The sequence below is a fragment of the Anomalospiza imberbis genome, chromosome 1 (genome assembly GCF_031753505.1).
Source record: "Anomalospiza imberbis isolate Cuckoo-Finch-1a 21T00152 chromosome 1, ASM3175350v1, whole genome shotgun sequence".
Taxonomy (NCBI): Eukaryota; Metazoa; Chordata; class Aves; order Passeriformes; family Viduidae; genus Anomalospiza; species Anomalospiza imberbis.
In genome coordinates, this window is record NC_089681.1 from 100,634,944 (window position 1) to 100,652,649 (window position 17,706).

General features: G+C 41.6%; 1 protein-coding gene and 1 long non-coding RNA gene across 4 annotated transcripts in view; one reads left to right on the forward strand and one right to left on the reverse strand.

The window, feature by feature from the left end:
* Positions 1 to 17,706, reverse strand: part of EGFR (epidermal growth factor receptor) — a 156,937-nt gene that overhangs the window by 95,694 nt on the left and 43,537 nt on the right. The gene's annotated exons all lie outside the window — the stretch shown is intronic.
* LOC137481002 (uncharacterized) lies at positions 7 to 17,128 on the forward strand. Of its 2 annotated transcripts, none has more exons than XR_011003252.1 (2): positions 7 to 245; positions 15,359 to 17,128. It is a non-coding gene; the product is annotated as an uncharacterized lncRNA (long non-coding RNA). The 2 variants fall into 2 exon arrangements; XR_011003254.1 differs by lacking the exon at positions 7 to 245 and adding an exon at positions 14,224 to 15,063.

Sequence of the window (17,706 nt, forward strand, 5' to 3'; positions counted from 1 at the left end):
GAAAGAAACTGCCCTAAAAATTATGGGTCCGGACCAGTTAACACACTAGAAATCAGTTGTCAATGTCTTGGCTGAGAAATTGCAATTAAATATCAAATCTGTATAAGTGCTAACTTTTACTTTTTCCTGTGCCATTATCAAGTTCCTGTCTTCTCAGAAGAAGCACCTATTGAAAATTGTCCATAAAGGTGAGATCACTTGCCATGGCTGAGTGCAGTGCAAGGGCTGGCATCTGTTATCACATGGTAAATGATTATCAGAAAGGGTTACCTTGATCATGCAGTCCATTTATTCAAGCCTGGAAGGAACATTCCCACCATGACTGAAGTAGGGGTTTTGAATTGAAAATATCACCACAAAGAGAAGGCATAAGCACATTTGGGACAAATGGCCTCAAAAAGAGACATTCTTTGCAGCAAAACTCTTAGGTCCCTGATGCAAGCATTTCAATGCAAGACAAATAAAAGGAAACAGACACTTCCCATGTTCTACTTTTATTACACATCCCCAAGCAAGGGACACTCACTCGAGTCTTAAGAGAGCAGCTCACCAGTAAGGTGGGAAGGTTTTGAGCAGCTTTGCATTCATATGAATGAAATTTAAGTGTACAGAGTACTCTTGACAATATACTGTTAAAGTGAAGTAACTTTGAAAGGGAGAAAAGTACAAAAACAGGTTGTTTAACTGGCTAACACTAAAATTTTTCTGGTTCAATGCATTTACCTCTATTCTCATTTAAATGAAAATAATGTACTCCATTGAGTCCTATTAGTCTGGGTAACTAAGGAAATTGACCAAAAAATCAATGAATGAAAGAACTTAAGTTTCACTCTAGTTTCTTGTATAAAGCTATCTGATCAGCACACTTTCTTTCCTTGTCTTCAGCCCCCAGAAGCAGTGGCAAGGTATCCAATTTCATAGGGATCGTCACTGCTTTATCTGAATAATTGTATTAAATGAAGCTGAATCCCAATCCCAGTTTTTTACGAAGTGATACTATTACCAGAATGATGAAAATGGAAATCTAAGAAACGGGACAGAAATGTAAAATGTGAAATGAGTTTCTGAATATGAAACCAGAAGGGGAAGACATGCAGAAGGTCACTGTAGTCCTTTCATTCAGTCTGTACTAAGGTTTCCTGTGAGTGCAGAGTAATGGCTATAAATTGGGAACACAAGTCTGAAATGTTTCCGCTTCTTAGCATCAAGCTGAGATAGCTGCTAAGAAAAGCTTTAACAATTGTGCCTTGCACATCTACCTCTAGGAAAAATAATATTTTTAAAATTCAAACAAAGAAAACTCCAACAAAGCTATAAGTAAAGCAGATGCAGTCAGTTATCAACAAATAAAGTACACAAATATATCTGAAAGTTTCAATGAGAGGCATAAGTGCCCGGAATCCCCTGGGAAACAGTTCATACCATGTAAAGCTGATTAAACTACATTTTCCAGATTATTGAGGGCAAAAGATAAGGATGCCTGATGAAATAGCAAGGTAGGAACAATTTGCAGGACTGCCTTTCTTTTGATGTTTGCCCATGTCAAAAACCCCTCATAATTTGCATTACTGTCAGTACCAAGGGAAGCCTCAGCCTGTCTCTTCTCTACAACAAGAAGGCAGCTCTGGGGCACAGTGGGCTCCCAACACCCTCAAACATTTTGGGGAGATTTAATGGTACAAAACTCCTCTGTCTGTTCTTTCCAAAACAGAAGACTTCTTTCACAGACCATTTTGAACATCAGAGTTTTTCAGCTATAACAACACGAGACCAACAGCCTGGGCAAAGACACAGTTTACAAATCCACCAACTGCTCATTCATTCCGATGGCAATGTGGCACTTTGAATGCCTGCTGTCTTGAAGGCCTGATGTGTTGTTCATCAGACATCAGTTCTCTTGCTCTTCCACTGTTTTATCGCTACGAGCCAATGAAGACTCTGGTCTTGGTAGTTAAAGATTATGGGGTTTATTTATTTCCCCACTGCAAGTGCTTTCCCACTGAAGCCACTTGGTGTCAACCAGAATGTTGAACAACACACTTGAGTCTAAAACATGGAAAAGCCATAGCTTCATCCAGCATTTCCAATTCTGCAATGGAAGTATGTTGCATGATATAAAAAACAGGATTTTATTTTTCATTTAGCTTGCCAGACCATGGGTACCTCCAGCCATTTGAGGACCCTTGTCCTTTCTTCTTCTTTCTCCAAGACTGTGCCTATCTCTAGCCCAATTCAAAGCATTGCTCATTTCATGCCCAACACTTTAATCTCATCAAACACCACTTTCATCTTGTGCCAATGTTCTTACAGCTCTCACTGTTCTCACAGCTAAGAAACACATCTTTCTAAGCAACCCTAGGAGAAAAGTAGCTAAAATGCTGCAGTTAATGATCTAGATGAGGAAACATTACCTCTGTGCACCAGACTGGGCCCCATCATGCACCTCCTGCACAGTGCTGGTTAAATAATTCACTTTCCCTCTATCTTTGCAGAGCCAGGCACAGAAGAGCTGAATCAAAACTGGATTTGCTAATATTTGCAAAGCACTCATTGATCATAGCTAGGAAGTGTTATTACTATTTTATTACAGAGATGACCAGGTTTGCTGCAGAGACATAGCTCTTCTCCTCCACAGCTGAGCATTTGTGAAATAACCAGCTGACTTAGAAACCTCATCAACCTCCTGTGAGACCTGCTGTAGCACAGGGAGGGGACTCTGGGGCAGAAATCTCATTTCACCTTGTTAAACAGGCTCAGCTACAGAAAGTTAACAAATTGCTAGAGAACCATGCAAACCCCTGTCAGTGCATGACTGCAACAGAGCACACAGACTGTGAGCCATGTGAAAGACCGGTGAGATCATGAAGCAAAAAAACAAACTACAGACTAGTAAATTAAGAAGAGCTTGTGTGGGCAAGTCTGCCTCATTCCCTCCGGTTTTTGTAGTAGGAAAGGTGCCATTATGAAGTGGCTGGAGCGAGTTAAACACCTTTCAAGTGTGTTCTAACAATTAGTGGTATTATGAAAAAAAACCCCTTGGCATTTGTTTAAAAAGAAAAGTTGTCTTATTTAACTACAACTCCAGTGTTTAAAGTATTAATAGCTGCCTATGCCACTCGTTCCTACATGCTTGCATGCTTTTTATATTGCATTTGGTAAAGCTCAGTCCATCTGTTTTCCCACACTCCATCAACACATGCAAAAAAGTGAGCAGAGGCTACCTACAGTAGGGTTGTGTTTTGTTCAGAACTTACTGCTTGCATACCAGAAATTCAGTGCTAATTCAACATGCTTTGGGCACATTCAAGCTCCTAAAGGAGGGGGGTCGGGAAGGGGAGGGGAGAAAGGTTTTTCCTCATTACCATACACACAGTTCCAGACAAAAAAGTGCCCGGGAAGGATCTGCGCATTGTGGAAGCCTGGTTGCATACCAGTGCCTCTCAACTCCAGGACAAACCTGTTGCAACACGACAGTATTATGCAGCAGAAACTGGACAAGCAGCCGCTAATTCACTGCACTAACTTCAAAACCCATAAATTTTCTTTTCAAACCCATCCAACAGGACAAAGAGAAGTCTGTTTGAGATTCATCACAAGTTCCAGGCTGGTGGCTAATTTGTATGAAAATAGATATGGTGGTTCCTGTAAATAGCTCTCCTCAGATACTCTGTAGGTAAGTGGCCTGGGGATCATTTGAAAAGGGATCACCCCCTACCTAATATCAGCCTTCATCAAGCTTAGAAAGAGACAAATGCTTGGATGTGCAGCCTAAAAGAGATGGTGAGGTAAGGGGGTCTTCATAAAGAGATTCAAGGAGGAGAAGGAGCAGAGGCAGAAAATGAGGATATGCTAAGGCTGTTTGTGGCTTTTCAGGTGGATTCTTCACCAGTCATACATTCTGGTCCTCTGCTGCTGTTCCTCCATCCCTTCCTGTCCCTGCCACACTGTCTGTCTGTCTGCCACCCCCTCCATTGCGCCAGCACAACTGTTTTAGCAGCCGCATTCTGTGAACCGGATTAACAGGTCTGGCTCCAAAAGAAGCAAAAAAAACCAACCCAACCTAAACCATTTTAATTGCCAGGCTATTTTTAAATTCTCCAAGGTTGCACAGCATGGCAGGTACAAGTGAGGGGGTGGCATTTATCAGCCCAAGGTAAGGGCAAGGGGAGAATGAGGATGCTCTTAGTGGGTAACACCAGGAAAGGTTTTGTCAAATGAAATGTACATCAAAACTTTCTCCTCCATTATAGTTCCTAATGGCTGCTTTGCCTGTCATTTCTTTCAAGCTGGTCTGATTCTGGAGTCATACTAACCTGTGTGCCAGCAACCTTGAAATGGTGCTCATAACAAAAAATTCCTCCCATCAATGTAAAGGTCAAAAGCTGTCCTCGTATGAAAACTAGATTATAAGCATTTTTTCCCATTTAAAGCTTTTATGCTCGAACACACTAAATTCTAGTTTGTGCTTCAGGACTAAAGGTTATGATTTTAAAACATGCATCCCTACTTGATTCATATCTCCCCAACCATATATTCAATGTGACTATAAAGTCTTCTTGTAGCTTACGCCAATGTAAAACCTGGAATAAGAAAAAGCAGTTCCCATTCAGCTTTTACTCTTCATGAGAAAGTCCTCATGGTAGCCTTTATTCTTTGGCTAAAGATTTTGATATTTGGTTCAAAGAATGATATTCCAGTCCTACTCAACTGTAAAATGTGGTGAGGCTAAAATTTAAGCTTCTTAGTCTGCCTGCTATGTTTGAAGTACTACTGGTCTCCAAAACCTATGTCATGTTGGCTTAAGTATGGAGCCGCACTGCTCGGCCAGTGAGTTTTGTTTTACTCAGCCTCCCTCAGCTGGAGCTCTTCCTGTGGCATCAGAGGTGCTCACAGCTTCGTAAGTTTTGACTCTCCTGCCAAAACAATACCTGCACCTTATGGGATTTCCCAACCATGCAGTGTGGCTGAACTTAAGGGCCAGCAAAACTGTACTTCCACTGTGTTTATGCTAAGTGGTACAGAAACTCCATGTAAATTAAGTGAGTTTATTTGGTGTCACCATGATTTTTTTCCCCACCCGTTGCTAATTTATATATATATACAAAGGGAAAGGAGGGAGCTCTCCAAATACAGAAGACAGTTATGAGTTCTTCCTTCTGCTGCTGCTTGAAGTCAACTTGTAGGGATGGGGTAAAGTGAAAACATGTTACATTATGACTCTCAGTTACACAGAGGTTTTCTCCAAACAGCCTGGAAGTGAACAATGCTAGGACATCCATAAATGTAAATGGCAACAGAATATTGGGAGCAGAATTATTTTGTGGTGCAAAATTACCCAGTTCAAAGAAAATCCAGAAGGATGGGCTATTGATCCAGCTCTCAAAGCTGGAGTAACCAAAATATCTCTCTCCCCTGTGCTTTGTTCACTTTTGCTTATGAACAGTGCAGAATGTAATATCGATCTGGAACCTTCCAGCCTGCTTTTGACATCTATGTAGATGGCAGAGAACAGCCAGACTTTCATTCATTGCTTTCACAACGGCAGCCAGGTTGTAATTTGCTGGGAACAGGATGAGGCTATCGAAACAGCAGTGGGGAATTTTGTTCACTGCTATTTTTCTTCCTAAGCCCAGTGTTTGCTTGAAAATGTATTACTTTATCTAGGAGAGATTTTCATTCACAAGCAATTTGTCAAGCAACTTCAAACTTCTGGGACTGTATTGATTCCAGAACTGCAATTGCAGTTGTCAGCAACACAGGCTCCTGCAATCTGTTAAACACATTCCTCGAAGGTGGTTAGTATCCTCCCTTCTCTTTTCCTGTGGGAAAGGCAGCCACAATGGGCTGTCACTCACCATTCTCTGAAAGGCTTCTCTGGGATAGTTTATTATACTAAACCCCGCTGGTCTTTGCCCTTCCTCCCTGTGAGCCTGCCTTGCAGCGGAGCCAGCTGGGCCAGCTGATGCCTGGCTGTAGCCTGTTGACTGAGGGCTACCAAGTAATGGATCAAGCCAGCCATAAAGGCTGGAAATCCAGTGATCACCACCTCTGTCACCCACTCTGTTTTGCAGTACAGGGACAGCAAAGCCACAGAGGCACTCAGGCAGAAAGTAACCTCAACTTAATTTGGACAAAAGTAAAAATCTTCCCCTCAGTGTATCTAAACTTGGGGTAAGAAGAGGGTTTTTTTTATTCGTTTTTTCTTTTTTTCCTTTTTAATGCAGCTAACAGGACTAGAACAAATCAGAATCAAAATGCTTGATCCCCCACATATGGTCAAACAGCCAAAAGCCTGGTAGTTCAGTTACTGTTCCTTGCTGCTGCCTTGCTTAATTCTGGCTGTGGCAGTGCATCTCTGTAAGAAAAGGTGCTGAGTCATACACAGCATTGAACAGACGCATTCTTACGTCCCCTCTTCTTCCATGCATCTTTCCTTTGCAAATTAAACCCTTTTTCAGACACAAGAGCAAGGTGAAATGAGGTATAAGGAATCACTTGGGCTGCTCGGCCAGCCCTCCAGCTCACGGAGCCTGGCAGACGGCCACTGAGAAGCAATGGTGCTGGGCTGATTTGCACCAGCTAAGGCTTTGCCAATAACCCTTTTAAGGATTTGGAAAGAGTCCCGGTGAACTAACAGGCTGAGAGATTTTAATCCGAGTGAAGGGGAAGGGCGATTCTGCCCGACCTTCGCCTCCTCTGAAGGAGGGGGAAGGAAGGCGGGAACAGTGGAGCAGAAATTATCTGAAATAAAAACAGGTGTTGGCATACACAAGGTACTGCCTGGAAAATAGAAAGCTGCTGCAGCCTAAAGCAACATTCCTTCATACCAGAGAGATGAATAATATCAAATAATACATGCAAGAAAAACACTATTCTCATTGATTCCCTGTTTCCTTCCCCCTTGCACTTCTCAACTACGACCAAGATCAAAGACCAGGCTATTCCGATATGTAGCAGAGGCATTTGCTTGATTTATTTTAAATGAAAATACAACAAACTTGCCAAAAATAACACTCCAAGTATTTGCACCAGAACAATCCCACCAAGGGTGAAATGTGGACAAGTGGCACCAGGGCTAAACTCACAACAGTCAAAGCCCAAGAGGGATTACTTGGCTTTGTTGTAAGAAACTCCTCTCTAAGCACTTTCTCTTTCAACACAGCTGAAATTGTTGCTAGCAACAAAGCAAAGCAAAAACAGAAGAAAATTTGGATCTAACGTGGTTTCAGTGAGAGCAGGCATTAGCTGGCAGGCTGCATGGCCAAGCAAACCTTGCAGTGTTTCTGCCTAGCTCTGCCAGAAACACAATATAATTAGTCAGCCCTTCTGAAAACTCTGCAGTTTGCCTTAAATTAATTTTACTGTCATATCATCTAGCCATATTCAATGCTCTTTACAGGAACTACTATAGATAACACAGTTATCATGAAATTATCAAGGGCAAATGACATGTTTTAAGAGCAGCCACTTGAACTGCAGCTCTTTTAACTAAACTTACTCAGAGACAAGCTTTCTACATAGGCATCGTACACTTGACATCAAAGGCCCCTGGCTCTGTTTTTAAATGGGTGTATAAATGGATAAATGGTCCTGTATCTCCTTAGAAAGCAGAAGACATTGGATAAATGCTAAGTGCTGTTGAGAGAGCAGGACATACTAAAGGCATTATTGGAAAAAACAGTGTACAGACAAGTCTGATGTATATATGACTGCTATTATACAAATTACATTGTATTAGTCATCATGTTCCTCTAGATACTAGAATCCCTTTCTCTAATGAACTGCAACCATAAGCTATTCCAATTCTCTAAGTAGGTCACAGGATACTGGGACACGAAAATCCTTCCATCCATAGGCAGCAGCTATAACAAGTGCAAAATAAAAAACATTTGTATTTCATCTGACCAACATTGTTTTGCTCGTATGGTTGCCTTGATACTCTTTGCATGTGGAGAGGAAGAGGCAGCACAGCCTATAAGTCTATGTATATACTAGGAGCACAGAGAAAATATGCTTCTTGTATATACCAAGAAGCAGAGAGAAAATAATCACACTGAGCTCCCAGGGCAGCAAAACCACTTGGCTACTATTAGAAAACTTTCCCCAGTTTCCATTCCATACCTGACCACCTAGTTGGATTCTGCAAGGGGTCTGGGGCTTTCAGTTTGTGCTTATTTTGGGAGGTGGTTAATGGGATTTAATATCCCAAGAGTCACCCATGACATGACAGGATTTCTCACACTGGGTTTAGTACTATATTGGTTTTCCGTAGCAGTTACCAAAAATGCACTGGGCTATCCTCTAGCCCAGTCTGAAAGATCCCAACTTCCCCCACCCTAATCAGTTGAGATTCATTTTAAGAACTCTTCCTCCTCTTTAACTTTTGCAATTCATTAGACCTCCATAATTAAACCAATGGGAAATCTTCCAATTCCCCAGTGGGTTTTTGTTAGGGGGGAAAAAAAAGTTTTCTTGCATGTGCCTTTCAGCTTGCACTGAGAATCCCAGGCTTTTCGTGTGACCAGCTGCAGCAGGGTTACCCAGGGTCGGCTTGGGTAGGAAGCAAAGGTTTCCTCCAGTCAGATAGGGGGAACATAGCCATGGTTGGCAAAAGGGAAAAGAGAAAACAACTTCCCTTCAATTCAAAGTGCTTTTAAAAAGAAAAGCAACAAGAAACACTTCAGGAAGGGACTTTGCTAATGGAGAATGATGAAGAGAGGAAAGTCCAGAAAAATCTAGATGAAGTGCTAAATATTCAGCAAAAAATGTAAGCAGAATCCAAATAAACCACTGAACTTTTAATTTTATATCTGTGCACATAGCCAGGGTACTTTACCTTGCAAACCTGCTTACTATCTTTCTTCCAATCCTCAGTTTCAGCTGAAGCATCTTGGACTCACATGGTCCCTCCATCCTTCACTAAGCAACCCATATCCCTAAGAGCTTAGCATCCCAGGCTTCCTAGGTGCATGGTTACACACAACAGCACAAGCCCACACACATGGCCCTGTTGTTTTAATAGTACTGTATTTACTTTGGAGCAGGGCAGGAGGAACATCCCCCTGTCCCTCAAAACACAGGGGACAAGGGGCAAAACCTGTCTTGAGAGTTTACCTACCAGCAGCCACCTCACATGGGCTCAAGTAAATCCCAAGGCGGTATGGGTAGATGCCCAGGTCAGAATGCAGGTATGCTCTGCAGGCTTTGCTACATCCAAGGCTCCACCTCTCTGGGGACTTGAAAGTCAATAATAAACAAAACCATCCTCCTCCTCCAAAATCCTCCCAAAACCCTAAAAATGCAATATGACTTGCAAGGTTCTTGGACTTTGAATTTCCGTCCTGTTTATGAGAAAAGGCTATTCTAAGTCATAAAAGACAATCAAAACTGATCCATTTTAACATTACTAACCCCAAGAGCAGCTCTTTCTATTCTTCAAAGCCTGCCCCCCCATTGTAAACATGCTTATTCTCCTTGTCCAACATGTGCCACTCATTAAAATCTCTGGGAGACAAGTCTGCATGGACACCTAATGAAAATACCTGCACAATTATTTTCAGTTCTGGCAGTATTCATATCTCATCCTCATTGAATAAGGAAAAAAAAAAAAGGATAAACCAGCCTTGAGAATATTTGCTTAAAACTTAAAAAGAACACATGAACAAGCTGGGTTTTTTCAGTAGAAAAAAATCCATGTAGCACCTGGCAGATTACAACAGCTGCAGAAACTGAAATTCAGTTTATCTCCAGAAAAACTGCAACAAAGGCATGTAGTCGAAGCTACTCCAGCTAGCTACCCCATGAATGCCTGCCTTAAGCAATGAGGATGAGATATGAATACTGCCAGAACTGAAAATAATTGTGCAGGTATTGTGCACTGAGCAGTGCCAGCTGCATTCTGCAGAGGCCCAACAGCCAACAGGGATGAACTGGTGGTCTAAATATTTAACAAGACAGACAAAGAAAAGCGTGTTTCTTATTCTGCCCCCCCTGCCCCCCCATATATTAGTGTTATTGCTATATTAATGTTGATGCTGTTTTACATATTCTCACTCTTTTATTCCCAAAACATCAGTATATATACATATATGACATACACACACAGATGTTCAAATAATCTTCAAACCCAATATTGACAGGTCATAGATCTTGTTTACTATGTTTTTATCCTACAAGCTGAACATCTCACTGGGAAACCACATACCTATTAAAAAAAAACCAAAGAAACAACCCAAACAACTCTTATTATTTGGTTTGTGACAAGATTAAGGACTTGAAACGCAGACATTAGTTTCTTGCTTCAGACTACACCAATCCTGTAACAGCAGATCCCTGTTGTGAAATGGAAAAGAGTACAACTGTACATGCTGTTCATGAATAATCCAATGTGGATACAGAGTTATTCAGCTACAATGCAATTAAGAATGAAAAAGAGAGGGTAACTGTGGTAAACACCCAGGGATATTTTGAATGTAATTTGGATTAGCATGTAATACTCTTACAGCCTTTTGAAGAGAGGCTACACAGTGGCATACTGAGAACATAGGCATTTGAAAGCCTCAAGCATCTCATTTAATGATCTTTTCAGCTGGTGTAAGTTGCTTTCAACAGTGGGTTCATTTGCAGGGACTTTAACCCAGCACTGCTGCTTGAAGCTGAACTCTGCTGGGGGGAGCAGACTCCAGTGCTGCAGTACATTTTGCAGTACATCTCACACAGGCATACTACATGTAACACCAGAGAGTGTTTACCTTGAGGAGAACAGCAGAAAAAAACACATTTGGAGGGTTGCCAACAGGATGGGGGAAGTGTGTGCAATCCACCTAGACAGATTCTACTTGGAGAGCAGGTATCATCTATATGCTTTCTGTACACAGTTGTTGTAGGGGATATATAAATAGGGGGCAAATAATTAATCACTGTTTTCAGCCTGTGTTTTGGGAAGATGTATAGGAAGAAATCAGGCAGCCCTTGATGGTTTATTCTCTGCTCACAGAAGTATTTACCAATAACTACTAATGTCCTGGTACTGCCCAAGCTGTTTAAAAGGCAATGGTGCAAATACCTGCAGCCTGTTTGCAAAAGCAGAGCACCCATCTGCATCTCAGACAGTCGTGCTGCTCTTGCCTTGAAGAATGGCTCAGGGAAGGGAAAGGGCTGGTTCAGAGACCATATCACTGTTAGGGGCCCCAAAACATAACCAGAAGCTATTAAGCTCACAGATGGCATCTTCGAGGCTCTCACAAGCCTAAGCAAAGGTGAAAATCTGAAGTACTGTGAATTTTACCTTGTGAATTTCCACAGCCTGCTCATTTTTTGGTGAATGAGTCTACATGAAGATAGTAGGAAAACTTGGGCACACAGGGGAATGAAAAGTAAGGGATGTCTTTGATATTTTTTCCCTTTCAACCTGCTTCAGATGTCTCCTTCAGATTGCAAGTGTCAGAATGGTTTTATAAAAGCCAAAGTTTGCGGTAGGGCTCTCACTGCAAAGGCACTACTGTCCTTATGTAGTCTTTGAAGATTTTCTTCCAAGCTGTTCCCACCGTGTGTCTCCTCAGTTACCAAACCCAGTGGGAATCAGTTGCACATGTTGTCTCAAGTATTTCTACAACTGCACAGCTTTGTTTGTATGTGGTGGTAGTGGGGGAAATGACTTTATTCTAAATATATCCCAGTCTTACATCTGGGTGAAAAACTAGGGATGAGGTTATCCTTTTAAGTGCTGGTAACTGGGTCTAGTGTATTTGTTATTTCAGCACCTCTGAGAAAACCGAATTAGGGACTGTTGTACTAAGTGTTGTTTTTCTCATGCAAAGACAATCTCAGCTCTGGTAAGCTTATACAAATCCACCTTCTGCCAACAACTCAGCAAAGCATGGAGCACATATTCTGCTGACTTATGTCTGCAGCAGTCCCACTGAAATCAATGAGGTTGACCTACTTGTGAATGGAGCAGAATTTGATTCCTGTGTTTATTTGTAAATGTCTGTGGAAGAGGCTGACCAAGTCTGTGTGGAAAAAAGATAACTCAGAACATCAGAGGTAGCTTCTGCTTGGACTAAACTTCAGAGGGTTTGAGGACAGAACATGGGAACGGATGGATGAATCCTTATAAAAACAGCAACGGGACTTAGCAGCTTTGTTTTGTTAACCTGAAAACTGCTCAGGGAACTCCCATGCTGGGAGAATTCATGTGATCTCACCATTACTTACTTCCCACTTTACCATTTTTCATTAGTGCATCTCCCTTGGAAAAAAGGAAAGCAGTTGCAGATAAATGATATACCCAAATACTGCAGCAGTGGCAAATTAAAAGCAAAAATCAAAGGAAAAACTCAGTAAAAGGTTTTTAGCTACACCATGCAACCAGCAAGGCAGCACAGCCTGAGACATGCTTTATCAGCCAGGCAGAGCATTTGCAGCTGGCCTGAGCATCGAAGCCAGCACAGATCCAAGCGTGTGCCTTGTATTGTAACAGGAGAGCATTGGTATTGGCCAAGCAACTTCTGGCTGCCACACATTTAACAGGGACAGGAGAAGTGAAGGGACATAGCTCAGAGTCAAAGTAATTAAAGGTTTGGGCTGATGACTGGGATTAAGAGACCAACACCACTATTTATCTGTAAGCACCCAGGAACCCTGGGCGCAGCTGCAACCGTTGCTAAATTGCTATGCCAGGCTCAGCAAGGGCCTTCCTTGACAGCCTGCAAATACCACTCCACGGAGACAGGAAGGGAAAACACCTAGATGAAGCCCCAGCAGTCTGGAGAATACTTCTGTAACTTGCACCTCAGCTGCAAAAGGGGGTTTTTGGAGAAAACAAATTTAATACCCTAGAAAGTATAAGCACATTAGATTTGGAAAGATCAAGGACTTACATTTGAAAACAGCTGGGAATAAAGCATCTCTTCAGCATCCTGCAGAAAGAAAGCCAGCCTGCTGTCAGACTTGATAGAAGCTATGGTTCTCATTCACTGACTAGCCAGTGTGGTGGGCTGAGAGACAGATAACATCATGTCTGCACCCTCATTTCAGAGGCAAAAATCTGGGCAGGAAAAAAGTATACTACCAGTAAGTGAGCTAATACAGAATTATTTTAAAGCTCACTGGGAACAGAGGAGGAAAAGCCTCAGCATGGGCAAAATAAAACATCTTAAATATGAGCCTTCACACAGGGCTCTCCATCATTTCCAGGATGCTCTAAACCAAGCTGGCATGCTGCAGTATGAAGCCAGTTTTCACTGGCACACAGTAGCTCCTGGCTTGCAGTGATTTCCAAACTCGGCAAAAGCTAGGAGCCAGGAACCACTACCTCTCACAGACACTGTACCAGCATGCTTAATTTGGGAAAGGAAAATACAGTCTGGCACATTAGCCCTGAACAGCTGCCAAGCCCTGCTCTCATGTACGCGGCGCTGGAGTCGGCCAAAAATATGGGGAAAGAAGTCCGACACCAGGTTGGATTTCCTCAGTAACAATCCCCCTTCCCAGCCATCTCACTTTCAGTGTGCTCACCTCCTTCCGAGCATTACAGGGAATCAGAGTGTATATTCAGAGCCAATGGGATCACCAAACACAAGCAATCTGGGAGAAATTGGGAGTAATGCAAAAGTGAGTCTACAGAGGTGCTTGAACACCCTATAATGTTGAAATAACCAGTTCTGGAGACTGTGCCAGGGCTTGGTTCACCATCCTGCTCGATACCACCACCAAGCACAACAAAAAACTTGCCTTCAAGGCTGCTCCACAGTGCACAATCCTGTGCCTAATCCAACTATAATTAAATAAACTTAATTTCAAATGGGAAAATTTCAAACCTGTTAGAAGAAACCTGCAGCTATTATATGGATTAAGAAGCATTTTGGAATTATTAATACATGTGTTATTAACACATGCTAGGCCTAATCAGAAGAAAACCCGATGTGTTTGAATCATTTACCACAATAACTTGGATTTTTTCAGAAGTCTCAAAGTAAACATGTCTCCATAAAGGAGTTTTATCAAAATAAATGTATGATAACAAATATGGAGAGAGCTGTATTTGTTTACATTTTAAAGCCTAGGAAGCACCAATGTCTTACTTCATAACATTCTCTACAAGCAGGAAGACTAAACCCAACATTTTGGGTGGGCTTGTTTGGGTTTGTGAGGTTTCTTTTTAAAAAATCATTTTGTAATTTAATCACTTGTTTCTAGGATACTGGGCTTTGAAGAAAATGTCAATTGTCATCAATTGACACTGCTAAAAATGGAATAAAATATGTTCTTGTTTGCAAGTAGATACAGGATCTTCAAGTTGGCTTTGACCAGTACTAACCAGCAGTGTTTACTCTCAAAAAACATGCTCCAGAAAAAAGACTTAAGTACACAGGCAAATGTCTTTGCTTGCCATCTTTTGTTGCAAGTAATAAAACTTTGAAAGTTTCTGCATTTACTGAAGGAAGAGCATGAAGAAAGGACTCTGGTAACACACTGCAATTCACAACAACAATATGGTGTGGAGATCACAGAGCATAATTTAAAGCCATGCTAATACATCCATAGTCTCATGAATTGCCATTAGTAACAACTACAATTCCTACTCCCCATCCCCAGAAGAGTTCAAGGCCAAGCTGAATGGGACTTTATGCAAGCGGAAGGTGTTCCTGCCCACGGCAGGGCAGTTGGAGCTGGATTATCTCTACAATCCCTTCTAACCCCAAACATTCTATGACTCCATGAAGGACACAAGTAGCGATGGAGCACATTTGCTTCCATCACCCTCCAGTGTTCCCACTCAGCCATGCCAGGCCACGGAGCAGCTGATGGGTATCTCTGTCCACCACACTGACATTGGCCACCCCAGTGAGTCAATCAGCTCCACGCCTCTCACCTTCCTCCCAAACCTGAGTCACCCTGGAGTTTTCAACCCAAGGAATAAGCCCATCCTAGCTGCAATTTCAATGGGCAGTGGTGGAACCAGCAGCTGGAACCAGCTTAGAGAGTTTTCTCATAGGGGTGAGCGTGTGTGTGCTGTCTCCTCAACCCATTCATTCCCCAAACCAGGAAGCAGCAGACAAAGTAAGGTGTCCTCCTTAGTCAAGTATTAAATAAAGGGATTAAAATCATCCATTCTTTTGAAATGTTCCTACAAGTTATACTACTCAAGATATCATAAATCTCAGAAAAACTAACCAAAGCTCCCAAGATGCCACCTTAGATTAAAAAAAGTAAAGGCCTGTCTTGGATAGATAAACTACTGAGAAAGATCTCAGGAAAAAAAAAAGCAAAGCTTTTCCAATGAACCATATAGGTAAGGGAAGTGTTTTATTTTTGAAGCTGTATTGATTTTTGATGTTTTCTTGCCTCCTCTTAGATTCAATCAGCTAAAAATTAACTGGTCAGAAGTGAAGGATAAATATAAAAAGATGAAGCCACTTATTCATAGGAAGCAAATCTGCTTGGAAAGCAGCAGCAAATACTCTGCTTGATCCACTGCCCAAAAGAACTTTGTGTGAAAGAGTACAAAAACTTATGTAAATAAGTACGTTTTTGTAAGCTCTGTTCTTACAAAACCTTAATATTCTGGACTTACGTTGCTAACTTTGTGACTTGAGGGAGTTGAGCAGCTGGTCTGTCACACAAGAATGACCCAGCCTCTTGGACACAACATAGACTAAACAATGATAGCCCACTTTCAGAACCTGGCAGAAGTGTCCCAGCCTCACCCCATCCTTCTTTATCCACAGGCTCCCTTCCTTGATCTCTTTATTTAACATTCACCACCTGCTTACTGATCACTGCCTAAAAACTGCCTTATTTTCTGGAGCTCCAAGAATGCTGTTTCTCTCACAACCCAAACACCTTGGTTTTATCAGAGAAGAATGAAACCATCTTTTGCTCTTTCTCATAATTTGTTTGAAAAAACAATGCTTTCAAGAAGAAACAAAAGACATTCACACAACCAAATCAATGAATGAAGACAAATTCCACTTGAACTGACCATCCCTAAGTGGATAAGTATTTTCTCTTATAGTGCTAGCACTGCCCAGATGAAGGGGCTGAAGAGGTTTGTGAAATAATTGTGATATCCTCATGGTGCCCACCTTGCTCCTCCTCTGTCTTCTCTAAGGAGAAATAGTGAGTTTGTAATTAATTCCTTAACATTTTAAAGCAGTAATTCTGCTTCACGTATCTTTCCCGTTGGAATTTAGCTAGGGTCAGGTATTGATAGCATCTAATGAAAAGCTTTGAGAAGACTTCATTATCAGCAATCATTTTCAAACATTTGTTGGTAAAGAACGGAGATGCACACAAACACAGCAAGGAAAATAAGTAAGGAAAAACACAGCAAAGGAAAAAAAAATGTTAAAAGCCCCTGTTTTTCAGGAGTACCATCAGAAGTTAAAGTAACAGGAGGAGAACATTTCCTATCCTGTAGCTTTCCCATATTGATTCCTTCTCCCCTCCTTGCTGGACGGTATAGAGTGAATCCATGCTCCTGTTTATGTGCTTCCACTCCAGCCCCACTGAAGCTCAGATATTTTACAGGCAGCCACCAAACAGTCCAGTAAAACATGGCAGACCCAGCTACTGGGGTCAAACCAAGTTAGCCTGAACAATGTGTGACGGGCCAGAAGAAAAAGAATGGAGAGGGGAATACAGTTCCAACATTCACCCTAGGAAGTTGACTCTGAAATTGAACACAGCTCTTTCACTTGCTCTAGGAACTATGAGCCATGCTGGAATAAAGCACGCCTTATCCCTACTTTCCTTATAGGTATTTCCATGGGTTGTCCTAGAACAGGATCTTCAGGGCCGTACTTCATATCAGCCTAAGCATCACCTCTTCCTAAGGGGACCTTGGTCATGCCAGGGACCATTGGTAATCCACCCCAAGAATAAGCATAACAGGAGCTCACCTCTTGAATGTCTCACAGACAGTGGAGACACAGTTTTACACAGGCAGTATTTCATGCAACAAATCCTTGTTTCAGTGGCACTAATTCACTATCCCCAACAATGTCATGGAGAAGCATGCTTTCCCATTTCAGGGCATGCACATTCTCTAGCTGCAGGGGACATTAAGCTTCCATAAAGACTATTCTAAGAAGTCAGCTCATCTCTTTTTTTTTTTTTTTTTTTTTTATTCCTATACTCTACTATGAAATGGAACAAAACAAGACAATTTGTCATTAATCTGTCAATTCAGATAGACCCACTGAGCTAAGATAATGGCATGTATTGAGTGGTACAAGACTTAAGAATTATGCTGAGCTGAGAATGTCTTAAGCTGCCGTGAGAAATTTGTGGTGTCTCAGCATGGTATCACACTAAAATTTCCATTCAAGGGAGACCCCCTCAATCAGGATGTATTAGAAATGATCTAAAGTTTCTAGTGTTGCATGAAAAGCTCTCAAAGAACCAAATTTACACCAATGCTTCAGTTTTAGCTTTCTATATAATAGAGATTATATCAGTGGTTGGTCAGATATTCAATGCAATCACAGCATAAACAAGTAAAGACACATAAGCAAAAGTAAATTAAAAGATGCTCCAAAATTGAAACACAAATATTAGAGCATGTTGGAAAACAAGCAGCAAGTCAACATGGAATAAAATGTTCTGGTCATACATGGGAGACCATAGGAAAGTGATGAACAAACCTCATCCCTAAAGCAAAACCAAAAAAACTCTATTTTCCTTAAACAAGTGTTGGAGGAC